Here is an 18,164-nt window from a genome sequence, read left to right as displayed (position 1 = left end):
TTGAGTAGTTTACATAAATATAAGAAAAATATATATAATTTCTAAATTTATGGAGAAAAAAATAATTATACAAAATATGGTAAGTTTTAGAAAATAAAATTTTTAAATATGGTAATTCCATAAAATATATAAAATAAATTACCATAAACTTAATTACACAACTCTATCTTATTATCTTATTTTCTTATTTTCAACCGCAAAGAATACATCTCCATCAACTGCATATGCAAAGTCCTTGTTGATGATCTGCAAAATATGAAGAGAAAGATTAATATTAAAACAACTTCATAAATAAGATTTTGGGGAGAAAGCACCACTAATTGATATTGAAATCCTTCTCTTTTTTTGGTGTCCATGATTTGGGGTATTAGTTATGGCTTTAATTTATGATGAATACAATACAATACAATCAGAAATATAATTACCAGAGATATCATATCCTTTATTTCTTCCAAATGATCAGATACACGTGGCTGATGGGTAGGAAGGAGACACTGAAGAACATCCATGTCAGTTAGGTATTCTTGGCAGAAACGATTACTTAGACTTAATGGATCTTCCCCAATCTCATTTGCCCGACGAATTATCTGCATATATTCCAATCTTAGTCATCAAAATTTGAACATCTGATAACACAGGGATTTAGAAAAGCAAGTGAAGAAAAAGTGCATGTACATGAAGAGCAAAATTTCAGGAGAAAGGAAAAAAGATTTAGGTATCACACCAGTAGACATGGAAAACATTTTTAGAAATAAACGAAAGTAGGTAAACTCATAAAAATGAAGCAAAACAATTAAATGATCACCTTGGTTTTTCTCTCCTATTTTTTCACGCATTTTCTCTGTACTATCATCTACAATCTAGATGACATAAGCCCCTAAATTATATACATAGATGGTTTCAGCCAAATTCAATAATAATATAGTTGGAATCATTATTTGCACAAGTCCATGAGGTAACAGTAACACATCTAGCTGTAACCAAATACCATGACATCTAATTCATTTTATTCATATCTGATTTTTTTTAGACTTAGTTGTAACCAGTTACAATAACGATTTATTTAGATTCTTTTGTTTAGATTTGATTTTGTTTTCACACCTGACTAAATAACCAGGTACCATGACAATTTGTTCTTTTTTTTAAATTTGATTTTTTTTTCAAACCTAGCTGTAACCAGTTACGATTATGATCAGTTTAAATTTTTTGTTTGAATCTTATTTTTTTCCAAGTCTGGCTAAGTAACCGGTTACCATCGCAACTGTCTCTGTTTTTTTTTTCATTTTTTTTTTCAGACCTAGTTGTAACCAGTTACCTCACGATCAATTTAGTTTATTTTTTTCATATAATTTTTTTCCTTCTAAATCTTACTAAGTAACCAGTTACAATTCAGTTGATATTTTGATAATGGTATATTACTTAAAAAAATAAAAATAATTTTTATAGTTGTAACTAGTTACTACCACACCACTTAAATGATAAAACTGTTTTTTTATAGTTGTAACCGGTTACCGCACATCACTAAAAAAATGGGCAGTGACATACTATTATTATCACAAAAAAAAATCAAAATTGTTTTGATAGTGGTAACCAGTTACTGTGGATAAAATATTGATTGAAGAAGATAAAAAATGGAAGAAAAGAAGAAGAAATGAGAATTATGTAAAAAAAAATATTTTATCAAATATAAATAGTAAAAATTAACACAAATAGATTAAAATAATAAAAATAATATCAAAATATATCAAAAATAGGTACTGAAAAAAGTATAAAAGATAAAATATGGTATACAAATAAAGTTTTACAAATATATGAGAAAAAAACTCCCATAAAAATATAAACAAAATAAAAATGCCATAAAAAACTTTAAAAAAAAACTGCCATATTTTTCAAAATTTATAAAAAAATCTCATATTTAGTGTAGTTTCCTCTTCACTTCACCCACTGTCACAGTCTTGGTCTACACGAAGCTCATTTGATTTTTATTTGCTAAGGTTGTGTTAGGTAAAAAACTTTAAACACAAAAATGGAAATGTTTATTTTTGTTTCTTTATTTTTAAAAAATAAAAATATGTTTGGTAATTATTTTGTTTTTTGTTTTTAAAAACAAAAATAACAAAATTTGTTTGATAACTTTTATTTTTATTTTTTGCTTAACAATATAAAATGAGGTGTTGATTTGAAGAAGAGAAGAAAAAAAAAAGTCAAAAGCAGTTTTAAAAAATTTTGAAAGTCAAATTTAATGAACTTTAATTAAAAATAAAGTTACCAAACACTGTTTTATGTTTAATTGTCAACTTTTTAATTAATTAAATAAAAAACTATTTTTTTAAGTATTACCAAAGAGTACCTAAGTTTTTAACATTTCGAAAATACAATAAATAGGGACTGTAGGAAGTGTAAAAAGGACATCAGATTTTTAGATTAGAGAAAATACACTTAGTTATTTTGTTGCTTTTCTTATTTCTATCTTAGTTTCGCTTGTTTTATGAGACAAAAATAAGTTAACTATTTTAGAAATATTAGTAAAGTTAAAGTATAGTTTTTGTACTTATCATTCTTAATAGTGATATTAATTTTTTTAGTGATTCATCTACATATCTCATTAATTATTTTGTTTCTCATCTTTTAATTTCTTTTCTAAAATTAGTTAACAGTTTTTACATAAGTTCGGCCATGCTTTTCTTATGTAACTTAGACTCATAATTAATTTTGGTTTATTTGTTATATTTTATGTCTTTTACTACATTCTGCCAATGGTATTTTGTCACATTTGGATATATAATATGATATATTATGAAATTAGAAGTTAGATTCGATTTAATCTAGATCAATTAATTTGTGTTTTGAACAAATACATCTTCCAGTTGCAATTGCGTTTTGAATTAATATCAATATTGGAATATGATTTACAGTACTGCATCTCTACCTTATCAAGCTCTTTATTGAACAACCTTTTTCATCTATCATTTTATTATTTTTAAATATTTTCTACATTTCACAAAATTCATCTTTCAATTGTATATTTTCTATTTATTTTACTTTACTAATCTAATATTTAGTTGTGTTTTGTCACTCTTTGGATACGACAAAGTCGTTTATTACTGGGACCGCAAGGTGAACTATTGGGTGATATCATAGATCTTTATATATTATAAATATGAGTTTAACGGAAAATTGTTATTTTCCGTTAGATTTAATATTTTTTTTATTGTTTTCTACTACCTTTAGTTTTAAAGTCATCTAAATAAGGTAAATAAATTGAAAAAAAAAATGAGCCATAATAATTTCTCATCACATATTTTAACATTTCATATTAAAGTATTTAAATTACTCTATCAATTATGTTTTCAAAACTATAACCGAAAAATATTTATGTGCTTAAATTTATTATTTTCTTTCTTTTATTAATTATTTATTTTGTCATTTAATGTATTTTGTTTATTCAAACATATATGTAATAGTGAAATAAGACATAAATATACCTATTTTCTTATTTTGCTGGTTTTTTAACGAGATATTACTTATTTTAATTGCTCTAGCCATTAATTAAATAATATATATATGGTGCAATTATAGTGCATCCACTTTTTTTACAGGATAACTGCATTTTTTTTTTTATATTTTCGGCATGTAGATAGTTATTGTTGGGGATATGGTTATACACAAAACTTTGAATGTTATAATTCAAAAAAAAAAACCCAAGATAGTCTAGTCTACAATAGAGGAATAACTCAAAGAAAATAACACAAAAAGAACAGGCGAGAGAATAAACCTTTCGAGACAGAATCCCTTAGTTACATAAAATCATAAAGATTATGATTTCATGTGAATCAATGGAGGTGACAAAGGCTTGACACAAATAGAATTTGTTGTCCAAAAATCTCTATTCCTGTCCTCCTCTTAGAGATTGCTTGAAGCCACTACAACTTAGAATGAGATTTACAAGTCTTGAATCTTCATGCAAGTCAAGTTTTCTTGATGAAGATCCTGGAGTAAACTAGTAATCTTCTAGGTGAGAGAGCGAGGGAGAGAGAGTGGTGAGTGATCAATTCCCCAAAGTCTCGAATGAACCCTTTAAATAGTATAGAAACCCTCATTAGTCTCAACCAATGAGATTAGAGCATTTAAACTAAGTTTTGGAGCCAAAAACACCTAATTGTATGGTCTTGTACAGACCGCTCAGGCGATGTCTCTTGCACTTAGGCGAGGTGGTGCGTCGCCACCATGCAGGCGATGCATCGACTATTTGGGGGTTTCACTCCCGAGCGATGTGTCGCCTTTTACAGGTAACACAATGCTGGTACAACAGACTTGGCACCTTCAAACTTGCTCCAAAACATCGCCAAATGCCTCCAAAAATTTTGGGTACTCTTATACACTCCAAAGAAACACTTTGGACCCAAAATGATAATTTATAGATGCCTATACCAAAAGTCAACCCGCTCATGTTGAAATTGGTTAGGCATGAAGAGGTTCAAAAACCATAAGATTCCACTAAATTCAACATGAACGGGTTAAATTTTGGTATAGACATCTATAAATTAACTTTTTGGGTCCAAAGTTTTTTTTTTTCTTTGGAGTGTATAAGAGTACCCAAAAAGTTTAGAGGCAATAGAAGACATTTTGGGGCAAGTTTGCGTTGCATGTCGGAGGTGACACATTGCCTGGGAGGTCCATACAGGACCGTACAATTACGTAATTTTGGCTCCAAAACTTAATTTAAAATGCAATAATCTCATTGGTTGAGACTAATGAGGGTTCATATACTATTTAAAGGGTTCATTTGAGATTTTGGGGAATCGATCACTAACCATTTTCCCTATCTAAAACTCTCTCTCTAGTTCACAAGATTACTAGTATTCTCCAAGATCTTTTTCAAGAAAGCTTGACTTGCATGAAGATTCAAGGCATGTAATTCCCAATCTCATTCCACTTGTTGTAGCTTCAAGCAATCTCAAGGAGGAGGCTAGGAATAGAGATTTTTGGACAACAAATTTCATTTTGGTCAAGCCTTTGTCACCTCCATTGATTCACATGAAATCATAGTTTTTATGATATTATGTAACTAAGGATTTCTATCTCCAAATGTCTATTCTATCACTTGATCTTATTTGTGTTATTCATCTATTGTAGACTAGATTATCTTTAGTTTGTTTATTTGAATTTTAACATTCAAAGTTTGTACATATCCATATCCCCAACATTAAAAAATGTCTAACCCAAACCCTGATTTTTTCTTCCAAGATTGTCTATTTCTAAGGTTTTTATACTAATTAAAGCTATGGAGGAAAGTTCATCAATCTCACTCCTCGCCACTCTCCCAACACTTAGGAAAACGTTCTCGCGAGAGGTGGCCTACTTCTCCCATTGCGTGAAGCCAAATGATCCCTAAATGGCTATGCTGGCACCAACCATAAGAAGAAAAGGGCCTTAGCCAGTTGAGCTAGCCAAACGAGTACACACCACAAGCCCCAGCTAGTCGCTAGGAATCTTAACTAGTCGTCAGAGGCCCTCGCTGATCACTGGGGATACTCGCTGTGGCCCTTGCCACCCGAGCCTTCTCCCTACACTAGAGTTCATCTTAAACCTTTAAATGAACATGACACGTCGCATTATCATTTTTGGTGAGACAGAAACTTTCCTTCATTCAAGTGTACCAAAAATTAGCCTGATCGGGAAACAAGTTGCCACAGTCAGCTCTTCCCATCTCCGCGGCTATAAATAGTGTAAATCGAAATGTAACAAGGGTAAAAAAATAAAGCCAGTAACTATCCATTTTCAAAGAAAGCTCCTACTCTCCACTATCGTAACTTCCCCAAGAACAAGATCAAACTCAGTGTACTTGTTCTTGAGGGTTCAAAGTTCATCACAAGCAATATTGACTAAAGTGGACGTATGTCATCTTTTTGGGTAGAACCACTGTAAATTTTTGTCTCTTTCATTTATTACTGCATGTATTTCTTTTTTCTTTGGCTCATTGTTCACAACTAGGATTCCACTTTGGGATTTTACACACAAAACAACTCTTCATTTATTGCTCTATGCAAGTTATCGAAAAAACCAATCAACAAATAGCTTAGAAGAAATTATGTAGGATATGGATTTTTTTTCTTTTCTTTCATAAATATGGACATTTTAAGATTTTTCTTAATCTATGGCTTTCTTCTAACTTAATCTAATTGTCTTGGAAAGTATTTCTATATTTTTAAGTTTATTTTGAAATAAATCCATATTTTATTAACTAGTTCAGTGTTTAGCATTTTGTATTATTTTTTGGGGGCACTTGTTGTCATTTCACCTAATTTTTAAAGGATATTTTTGTAATTTTATGTGTTCTTTTATTTCATTTTTCTTACTTAACGTCATTTTTCTTCATATAATTGTTAGTTCCATATTAGGTTACCTTCATGAGTAACTTGGTACATTATTTACAGATTAGGTTACCTTTAGCGATAACCTGGTACATTTGTTCCAGATTAGATTACCATCATGAGTTTTAGGTTACAATTTTTGTTCCATATTACTTTTAAGTGATTTTGTTGTTATTTACGTATACATTTAAGTTGTTTTTTTTTTTATACACTAGATTACTTTATTCGGCCAAAAAGTCAAGGAATTGAGTGGCATGGTACATTTTTCACTCCAAGCTACTTTTTCCAAAATTCATTAAGAGTCGCTATATTCAATCATGATAATTTCAGTGACCAGATTACTTTAATAATAAAATCAGGCAAAGAATCAAATTACATGTTACTTTTTTTACTACCAAGTAACCTGTTTCAAAATCAATTAAGGCTCACTACGTTTCCAAAGTAACCTAGTAGTTGTATTATGAATGTATAAAGATGATATATGTCTAAGTAAATTGAATGAAACATTTCCTTGTTTTTTTTTTTTTTTGCTTGTGTGACTTCTCCATTGGTAGATTTCACAATGGTGTTTGAACATGGTACTCCATCTTCTTGGAACATTCTATATGTGCAAGTTTCTTCTTGAATGTTGATTGTAAATGTTCATTTTCCCTCAATAACTTGGAAAATAATGGTGTTGCATGGTAAGACTTGTAAAAAGATACATAAAACAATACAAAATCATAATTAATAAGTGTATTCTAAATAAGTAATCTAATACAAAATATTATTCAATAGTTCAAGTACTAGGTTACTTTACTTAAAAAATTAAAAATTATATTAATTCAGAGTACTAGGTGACTTCATTGAGCTAATAAAGATAAAGAATCAAATTCCAAGTTACTTTTTCCACTACCAAGTTTCATTTTGTTAAAATCAATTGAGGCTCAACATATTTGATTAACAAATAATACATGTATCATGTTACTTTGTTAAGCTAAAAAGACAAATAATACAGTTCCAGGTTTATTAAATTTAAAATATGGAGATTCTCTTTTTATACTAATTTAATTAATTTCATATTTATTAAATTTTTATTATTTTTCCTTATTTTAAAAGATTTATTTAGTACTCCATAATCATGTAAACAACTTTTAAAAAATCCATAATTATAAAAAATAAAAAGCCCAAGTGCATGGCTTGTCTGGTATAGCTTTCACTTTTACTTTTAGACATAAGAAGAAGAGAAGTAAAAGTTTGAGCTTTCTAATTCCTATTTGAATTTATATTTTGAAATAGCATTTTTTTGCTGAAGAGTTTTTTAGATTGTTTGGTATATGCAGTTGTTATCCCCATTTCCTCCCCGCACACGTGGCACAATACTCTAGGTCCATGGGTTATCCTGAAGGGATTCGAGGCCCAGACTGAGCCCAAGGGATGGGGAAGGAATGAATCTTGGTGGCCCAAATACCAGCAAGCCCAACATTATCCACTAGACATCCCGGCGCCGAGGAAGTCGGGACCATGACTTGGGCACGATTCGCCAACCCGGACCCAATATAAGGCGTCGTCCGGGGTGCGAATAAGGAGGGTGCTTCCAAGTCTAAGAATGGATCAAGACGATAACAAATGAACCCAACCTCTGGTAAATGAACCAAGGTCCTGGTAAATGGACCGGGACGTTGGTAAGTGAACCCGGATTAGGCGTTCGGGTTGGGTATGGTAGACTGTCCCCGACACTGACATCACCCCAAGAAACACGGAGTTTTGTCTCCTCAACTAACCTGCAGAAGAGGTTACATACGGAATGTCCGTCGTTATTCAGAACAGTACTGCCGCTACTCTGACAAATCCTGTCCCAAACATCTCCTTAGAAGCCCACGCAGACCAGACTGAAGCTGGATACTATTGTCAGTCATACAGCATGGTTATGCTCGAGTCGGCCCAATGGGCCCTGATTAGTGTATTTTATTTAATAGAACCTTTTGTATTAAGCCTCCGTTAGTGAGCAAATCCTAATTACATCCGCATTGGGCCCGGATTAGTCTGGCCAAAGTCCAGAGCATCCAACTGCCTATAAATAGGGCCAATTGTGCACTGTAAGGGGGATCCGAGTTTTCTTTTGTAAGCACATACTCTGCTCAAACTTACAGAAAAACTCCATTGTTAAAGCTCTAATACAATAGACTCGTGGACTAAGGCTCGTTAACGCCCCAACCACGTAAAAACCCTTGTGTTTTTCTCTTCTAATCCTTTCTTTGTGCTCTCTTATCTTTGATAATTCTAGTTTCCAAAAAACTCGGTAAACATTTTGGTGCTTTCATTGAGAGCTCGAAGAAAGCTTGAAAGAAATCTTGAATATCTACAACAATGGTGAACACTAGACACACTGTGTTCCATCCTGCCCACCATTAACAACAAGGCAATGGGGATCCATTGCCCAATCAATTGTTCCCTCAGAACCAACCCGAGGACACACCCTATCAAATGCCTCAGCCTGATGATTCCCAGAATTTTGAGGACGGAGCAGACTACGAGGAGGGTTACTATGAGGAAGATGGAGAAAATGAAGGGGGATACCAGGATCAAGATGCTGAAGATCCTGCAATCCCTGAAGAAGAGATGAATCCCAAACAGGAGGACCCAGAGGTGGTCAGAATGAAACAACAAGTCCTAGATCAAGAGGCCAGGATAGCTGAACAGAAAGAAGCCACCTGTAATGTAACGCCCTGGATAGCCAGGACCGCTACACTGTGTACTTATAAAGGTGCAGGACTTGCTAATCAAGTCTTTAATTTGAAAACGTGTCACTAAACATGTAAAAGCTAAGGTTAAAAAAGGTTTTGGTCTCAAAAGACTCATTTCATATATTTAAACTGTAGTAAACATGGGATCCCATATAAAAACAGAGTTAGAACAAGTTTACAAACTCTCAAAAAAAACATGAGCATCCACTAGCCACACTAAGGCAAAACAGACAGTTTTTAGGTTACATGTCCTTGCTTAGATCTCAACCGTGGCGGTCGAGCACCTGGCTATGTACATTCTGTTCGCTGAGCTCTCCAATCAGGGCTGATCTAATTTGCCCTTGCCTTTACCTGCACCACGTAGCACCCGTGAGCCAAGGCTCAGCAAGAAAACATCATAAATATCTCAAACAATGATAACAGACAAACAGTTCAGTAAGCATGTATTCCCTTCAGATAATCCTCAACAGATACCCAACATATGCAATCTAATACAAGATACATTCTACCACATATAACACTCATATCACATAATATTCAAGGCCGACGACTTAGGCCGCACCCTCTGTTTAACCCACTGACTCCGGCCCGCTTAAACCGAGCTCGGTGCATAATAAGCTGTCCTCGGCTACCAGTGGCCGAGTCGCGCCCTGTGCGCTAGTGAAACCCTTGGCACCCTTAGGCCGTTGGTTCACTAAATGACTTGCATGGCATAATACCATCTTTTCAAGCATTTACATTAGGGAGCCCTTAGTCCCGTCTCATATAATCAATCAGGTGCAGTTTTCTTACCTTTAGTCTGCGCAGTTATTGAATTACGAGCAACACCTCTCAAGCACGATCCGTTCCCGAGCCTAAGTCTTTGTCACCTAGTCACAACCAAAGTTTAGGGTTCCATTAATACTCCAATATAGGTTTCCAATTACAAACTAACTCCCGAGATTCCAAATTTCACCAAGCACGGTGGTGAAACCAAACCCGAGCACACTAGACCACCTTCCCGTGCCTAAAACCCTCAAAAACTCATGTGTGCAACCAAGGGCTACGGCCCCCAAAGCTTAGCCGCGACCCTTCCCCAAAACAGAACCAACCTCCACGCTGAACCACACATGCGTCGCGGCCCTTGCCTTGGGCGCCGCGACGCTCTCCCTTGGCCGAGCCTTCTTGGCTCTTTTGCATGCTAGGGCCACAGCGCTCTAGAACAGAGTTGCGGCCCTCCCTTTCAAACCCAGAATTTACACCATTTCTAAGCCTGAAACCTCACCTTAAACCATCCCAAAACTTCCCAACTCCTAACCAATTAATTCCCAACTCCTATAGCATGATCTAAACAACATAATTCCTGAGAAAACACAGCCTAGCACACTCTAATCCTCTCCTTTCCATTTCTGAAACCCAAGAGCTATAAACACTCAAACCAGCCATTCAAACCCAATTTATAGCCTCTAAACCAGGAGTTGAAACTCGCCTTTGCTGCTGAATCACTTTACCAAGCCATAGCCAAGCTAAGTTCCCAAATTCCCTTCTTAATTCTGCCTTAACACATCAAAACCATATTTGTTTCAACACTTAACCAAAATCCAGCTAGAACTCAGAATTCAACCACAGAAAATAGAATTAGATGCTTACCTTAATCCCTGTTTTAGTTCTTGATTTACTCCTGAGCTAAACCTCCAGAACCTCACGACAAATCCCAGAAATTCCAGCTTGTTTCCCCTTAGTTTTCTGTGTTTTCTTTCCTTTGTTTTCCCTTGAGCGTGAGAGAGAGTTGAGACAGGAGTGTGTTTAGTCGGTTTGTATTTTTCTTCTAAAAGCTTCTTTATGTCTAACTTATCTGTTAAGTTAATCCCGAGGCTCGGGGTGCCAGAACCGTCCCCGAGGCCAAAATGGTCAAATCCTCCAATATTCCCGCCTAGACATCCTAACCTCGAACATATCTCCATATATTTATTTTCATGACCCGATAGTCCAAATCACTACCCGCTATCTAAAAATACTCCCGACTTATCCAAAGTCATATCTTAAGCCCCGTTGTGACTTTCCCCACTATCTGACCCTAGAATCGTCTTGAGTCGTGTTCTGCGAACCTGTCCACATAATAATGTGATTCTCACATATATCACATATTTATTTCGTATCATATTACCACATAATATAATCAATTATCATATAAATATTATTAAACATATAATTACTCATTAAATCACAATTATCCCATTAATGCCCTCCTGGCACACTAATCAAGGCCCTTAAGCCTTATTAGCGAATTTGGGTCGTTACACGTAAGTAATAAGAATCCCTCCTGGCCCTTCAGGCCTTCATTGCTGCCCAAGGATTGGCAGCCAATCCTCCAACCGTTCTACCTCCAGGGACACAACCACCTGCCCCACCAGTTAGGACCAGCGCGCCTGAAAACACAAGGCCAATCCCTACTCTGGGACCGCCACCCGGAGACGGCCCATCCAACCCGGCTCAAGAAAAAGGGAAAACCAAGATGGTTGAACTTGTGGGAAAAGCAAACCCCCAGAGAAAAGCTCATCCTGTCCCAAAAACTGGGGCCAACCCAGGGCAGCTCCCTAGGAAAGAGCGAATGCGTCTTGTCCCAGGACGGGATCATCCAATCGATCCCCAAGGGAAGCGCCTGCAAGGTGCCATGCCCCGAACTGTCCCTGGATAGACCGAACAGGAGCAACGTCTCCATCCCAGTGCCTCTGTGAACAAAGATCACAGAGGACGCTAGTGTGTGGAAGAGCTGAAGGCCATCAGTTCAGGGGATGACACGTCCCAGATAGACTTGCGTGATGGTTTGAATGCCCAGAAAGAACGGGCCCGCACGGAAAATATTTGCCCCCGAGGGGGAGATCTAAGGAATAACCTCAACGACAGGAGAAACGAGAGGGTCCCCTTGGATGACGGAATGGCCAAACAGTTCATGGAATAGTTGGCCGAATTAAAGAAAGTCACAGACCGTTTGGTCAAGAAACAAGAGGGATGAGGTTCTGATTCCAAGGAGGAGGAGAAAGAACCATGCGCCAAACAAATTTTGGACGTGGTGCAACCAAAGGGGTTAAAAATGCTGAACCTGCCTGCCTACACCAGGAACACAGACTGCAGGGACCACTTGTCCCGCTACAATCGGTTGATGACCGTAGCCCACGTCTGTGACAATGAAAAGTGCCTATGCTTCTCAATCACTCTGGACGGACCCGCAGAGGAGTGGTGGAAGAGACTCAAGCCAGGATCAATCCAATCCTGGTTTGGATTACAATCGGTGTTCTGAAAATAGTTCGTGGGCGCCATGAGAAAGGACATGCAGATCAGTGCCCTCACCAATATTAAACAGCTCCCCACGGAGACCCTGAGGGCCTACATTCAGCGCTTCACGGAGGAAGCCTCAAAAACCAAGGTGGACGACAAATAGTGCCTGGTGGCTCTCTAGTTTGGGATCCGAGCTGGGTCCCCTCTCTGGGACAACATACAACGCAGCAAGGTGGCCACCCTCGAAGAATTCATAAGGAAGGCGGAAGGCTTTATCAATTGGGAGGAGGATCGGATCCAAGTATTCGGATGGCAGCCGACCCCCCAACCAAGCACCCAAACCTTTCCCAGATATGGGATGCAATACCTTGCAAACCATTATCCGACACCCCCGGTGGTGCCAGGATCAACTAGCACTCCCTGAATGACCTCCACCTCGACGGCCTATGGTCCCACTTCCTCGGGATATTCGCCAACACAATCCACCCCATTCTCTGGATACGGTATGGCACCGGTTGGATACAGTGCCGCTCTCGGAGGAGCCCAGCCATCCCTAATGGGGGGGACGGAGGCAAGCGTGAACCCCTCTCGGGGAAAGAGATCGGGCAAAGGACAAAATCGATCCGAGCTTTCCAAGAAGGGCAAGAGGGGCTACGAGCCCCAATACACAGAATACACCAACCTAGTGGACACCAAGGAGAACATATACATGGCCACAGGAAGTATGGTCCATTACTGGAAACCCACCCCCAGTTCAAAGGGGGAAAGAACTCAAGGGACACCAGCAAAAGGTGTGCCTACCACAAAGATATGGATCATACAACCGATGAGTGTCGACAGCTGAAGGACGAAATTGAAAATCTGATCAAGCTGGGGCATCTCCACTAATGGGTCAGGATGCCAGTGGGAGTTCCGGGACTGCCATCAGCTCCTAGACAACCCACGATCTCGGGTGCGCCTGGATCGTACCGACCTCCTCAGGGAGGGTACGCTGCAGGCCCGGGAGCACAGGCCCCTCAGGGGGCCCCAATTGTGCAGGGACCCGGACCCAGAATGTCGTTTTGACTCCGAAACTGCGCCCCCGCGAATAGATGGTCATGTGGCCACCATATCAGTGTTAGGAAAATATAAATTTGCCTCAATGGAAATAGTAAGAAATTACAACTCTATGCAATATATTACAAATAATAATGATTGATTAAAAGGAGTTACAACTCTATAACTGAAAATTACAAATAAACAAAGAAAATGAAGAAGATGATGAAGAAGAAGAGAATAGTAAAATACAACTCTAAGCAAAAGGTTACAAATAAAGTAAAGTGTTTGAAAGAAAAGAAAATATTACAACTCTTGAACAAGAAATACAAGTAAAAAGAACAAGAGAATAAGAAGAAAACAATATAATAGAATGAGAACAGAAATACAAGAAAACTCTCACTTACACAACCTAAGTGAAGAGGGTTGGGGATCACCAACTTGAACAAGGTTTAAAACCTTTGTCCAAAAGCTTATTTCCCCCTAACTCAAGCACTAAGGGACCTCTCTCAGATATTGGAAAAGCTTTATGAAATTATCAAGCCTCAAGGTATTTGTAGCCAAGTGCTCTAATGGATAGAAATGTTGTGTCTTACAAGTGAGCTATAGGCTCCTATTTATAGAGTTTAGAGACACCCTTTGAATTTCAAATTCCACCAACCCCTATGGCTGTTACCAATGTTTAATTTGATTAATATGGAATTAAAAATGAGATTTGGGAGTTATTTGGGTTTTTTGAGCCGTTCAACAAAGATTGAAAAACTGAAAAATTAGTCAGTTTTTGGCCTGTGGCCGCGGCCACCGACCAATTTCAGCACTTAAAAAATGTGTTGTTTTTCCAAACAGTTCCAAACCCTCCCAAATGATTTTGTAACTTCCAAAATACATTATTGGGGTTAAAATCATATCTCTAATAGCCATATCACATATGGCTTTATGAAATTCATCTCAATATTGTGTAACAATAATTTTACACAATAAAGGGTAATATTTGGAAGTTACAAATTTGTAACACCAAATATGTTACATTATTTGGATATATCTTATATATCTAAATATTGTAACTCTCTATTATATGTTACAATATGTGACACACTTTTTCATATTTATTTAATCTAAAACATTATATTATAATATAATATAATATTACATTATATTATAAAATAATATAACAATCAGGAGGGCCACATCTGGGGGGACCATCCTAAAATGATCAAAAACAGTACCTCAGTGAACTCAACCACGACCACGAGGTATGCGCCTTGGTCCAGACCCCGAGTCAACGCCCAAAGTTGATGAGTTTACCCATCACTTTCATGGAAGAAGACGCCCAGAACATCCACTTCCCGCATCATGACCCTCTGGTCATTGATGCCCAAATCGCAAACAAAATGGTGTCCAGAGTATTGGTGGATGACAGATATTCTGTCAATGTGCTGTTCAAGCCAGCCTTCATTGCAATTGCCTTGATTGAGGCAGATCTGGCCTCATACCCAACACATATCTACAGCTTCAATGGGGATTCGATACTCCCAACGAGGAAGATCCAGCTTCATGTAACGTTGGGGAACGAGATTCAAGACTCGTTCAAGTTTTGTACCTTCGTAGTGGTGGACTGCCCCACCGCTTACAATGTCATTTTCGGTCGGCCCACACTGGTCGATTTTGGCACCATCACCTTCATCCGCCGCCTCTGTATGAAATTCTTCTGCGACAATGGAGGGGTAGGAACTGTCTGAGGAGACCAGAAAAGCATCCGAAAGTGTTATCACATCTCTGCCCGAACAATTTACATGGTCTGCGAATAGCTTCTTGAGGAGGAAAATGTTGATCCAATCTCGCCCCTCCCCTGGTGCGGAGGATGGTCCAAGAATAAGATGAATTGGATCCGCGAATAGGAGAGGACCGGACACTAGAACCCATGGAAGAGATTGAGGAGGTGTGCATCAGTGACAGTGACCCAACCAAAGTGATCCAGGTCGGAAAGAACCTGAACCCAAAGGTCAGGGCTGCCATCGTCGCCTGAGTGAAAGAAAACCAGGACGTCCTGGCCTGGTCTCATTTGGAAATGACCGGGATTGACCGCAACGTCATATGTCATGCCTTGAACATTGATGAGAGTGCAACTCCGGTCTGGCAGAAGCGAAGACCTCTAGGGGCGAAGAGGGTCGGAGCCCTCAAATTAGAAGTTGAAAAGTTATCTTCGATCAATTTCATCCGGGAGGCCTTGTATCCTATTTGGTTGGCCAATCCGATGTTGGTGCCAAAGCCAAACGGGATGTGGAGAACTTACATCGACTTCACTGACCTTAACAAGGCCTGCCCCAAAGATTGTTTCCCCTTGCCCCAGATCAATCAGATGGTAGATGCAACGTCTGGGTATGAGATGTTGAGTTTTATGGACGCCTACTCCAGCTATGACCAAATCTCAATGCACATAGCAGACCAGGAGCACACCAACTTCCAGACAGACAAGGGTGTGTACTACTACATTGGCATGCCCTTCGGGCTCAAGAATGTCGGAGCCACTTATCATAGGCTTGTCAATAGAATGTTCCAGGCCCAATTGGGAAGGAACATGGAGGTCTACATAGATGACATGCTGGTCAAGTCTAAGACCTCTGAGGGACACGTTAATGATCTGGCAGAGACGTTTACCATCATTCGGAAGTATGGGATGAAGCTGACCCCAAGAAGTGCACCTTTGGCATGGCATCCGGGAAGTTCCTGGGCTTCATAGTGAGCTCGTGAGGGATAGAAGCCAACCCGAACAAGATCAGAGTGCTGATCGAAATGCCCTCGCCACGGAAGCACAAATACTTGCATAGCCTAACCGAAAGAATAGCGGCCCTGAGTCGCTTCGTCTCAAAGTCTACGGACAAGTGCATCCCATTTTTTAATATCCTTTGCGGAAGTCAAAGGTCTGAATGGTCGGCCGAATGTGAAGAGGCCTTCCAGAAGCTGAAGGAACATTTGGCCCGAGCACCAATTTTGGCAAAGCCAGTAGATGGGGAGCTATTATACCTTTACTTGGCCATGTCCGAACACGCCATCAGCGCCGCGCTGGTGCAGGATGAGGGAAAAGTCCAGCTCCCTGTTTATTACGTGAGAAAAAGGTTATTGGGAGCGGAGTCCAGATACCCGCTGATTGAGAAATTAACATTTTGCTTACTGATTGCGTCTCAGAAGCTGAGGCCTTACTTTCAGGCCCATGCCATAAAGGTACTGATGAATCATCCCCTACAACAAGTGTTGCAGAAACCCGAGTCATCAGGAAAACTCCTGAAGTGGACCATAGAACTTAGTCAATTCGACATTGCATATGTCCCCAAGATTTCAATCAAGGGACAGGCCCTGGCCAATTTCATCGTGGAGTGTACCGAGATCACTGAAGATGAGGAGCCCATTGACCTCGTCATGCCTCTATGGAAGGTCTTCGTGGATGGAGCCTCAAATGAAAATGGGGTCGGGCCAGGATCATCTTAATATCCTCTCAAGGACATCAATTGCAAAGCGCCCTACGCTTCCATTTCGAAGCATCGAATAACAAGACCGAGCTCGAGGCCATGCTAGTCGAATTACATCTGGCCTGGGAGGTAGGTGCAGCAAGTCTAGAAGTCTACAGCGACTCCCAATTAGTGGTCAGACAAATCTCAGGGGAATACCAAATGAAGGGGGAAAGGATGGCCTCTTATGTGACGCGAGCCTGGGAGCTACTCCAATCCTTCAAGAAATATTTCATCCGCCAAATCCCCAGGGAACGGAATGTGTTTGCAGACACATTAGCCAAGCTGGCCACGGATGTTGAAGCCAAGCTTTCAGGGCTCGTCTCAATCAACCACCTTCCCACACCAAGTATTCAAGCCTCCTCGGTCAACGCCATAGACTATTCCACGTCCTGGATGGGTCCTCTCATCCACTACCTAACCATAGGGGGGTTGCCCGCGGATAGGGCGGCCGCTAGGAAGATTCAGTACCAGGCTCCTAGATACGTCATGATAGATGGAAAACTCTATCGTAGAGGGTTGTCCATGCCATACCTCTGGTGCGTATCCGGGACAGAAATGAGTGCAATCATGCACGAAGTGCACAAAGGTTTCTGCGGAGATCACACAGACGGACTCAGTCTGTTCAAGAAAATCCTAAGGTAAGGCTATTTCTGGCCAACGATGAAGAAGGACTGTGTTGATTATGTCCGCAAGTGAAAACAGTGCCAAAGGTACGCGAAGATCTCGCGAGCCCCTCCGACGGAGATAACCTTGATGACCAGTCTCTAGCCTTTTGCAGTGTGGGGTATCGACTTGGTAGAATCGCTCCTGACCGGGAAAGGTAGCATTAAGTATGCCATCATGGTCGTCGAATATTACACCAAGTGGTTCGAGGCAGAGCCAATGAGCACCATCCAAAAAGGCCCTGGACTTCATCATCAACAACATTGTGTGCCGATATGGCCTCCCTCACAAAATCATGTCCGACAATGGGAAGCAATTTGACAGTGTCCACTTCACTAATTTCTGCGAAAGACATGGTATTGTTAAAAGCTTCTCCGCAGTTGCCAGGCCTCAAGCAAACGGGCAAACAAAGGCCGTGAACAAGATTTTGAAGGGGACATTAAAGAAAAAGCTTCAAGGCTGCAAGAGCAAATGGCCGGAAGAACTGCCCCGTGTCCTATGGGCATACCGGACCACAGAAAGAACGTCTATCGGACACACTCCCTACTCAATGGTGTACGGATGTGAAGTGGTCATCCCAGTGGAAGCAGTCGCCCCGT

At 39.2% G+C, this 18,164-nt stretch overlaps 1 long non-coding RNA gene across 1 annotated transcript; it reads right to left on the bottom strand.

Annotated features, from left to right (window-relative positions):
• Positions 1 to 202: 202 nt before the first annotated feature.
• Positions 203 to 810, bottom strand: LOC133827779 (uncharacterized). Its single transcript, XR_009890435.1, has 2 exons — positions 426 to 810; positions 203 to 246 (listed from the first exon to the last, which is right to left on the bottom strand). It is a non-coding gene; the product is annotated as an uncharacterized LOC133827779 (long non-coding RNA).
• Positions 811 to 18,164: the final 17,354 nt, after the last annotated feature.

This window comes from Humulus lupulus, chromosome 1 (assembly GCF_963169125.1).
Source record: "Humulus lupulus chromosome 1, drHumLupu1.1, whole genome shotgun sequence".
In the NCBI taxonomy this organism is placed as follows: Eukaryota; Viridiplantae; Streptophyta; class Magnoliopsida; order Rosales; family Cannabaceae; genus Humulus; species Humulus lupulus.
This window is presented reverse-complemented; position numbering and strand designations above follow the sequence as displayed.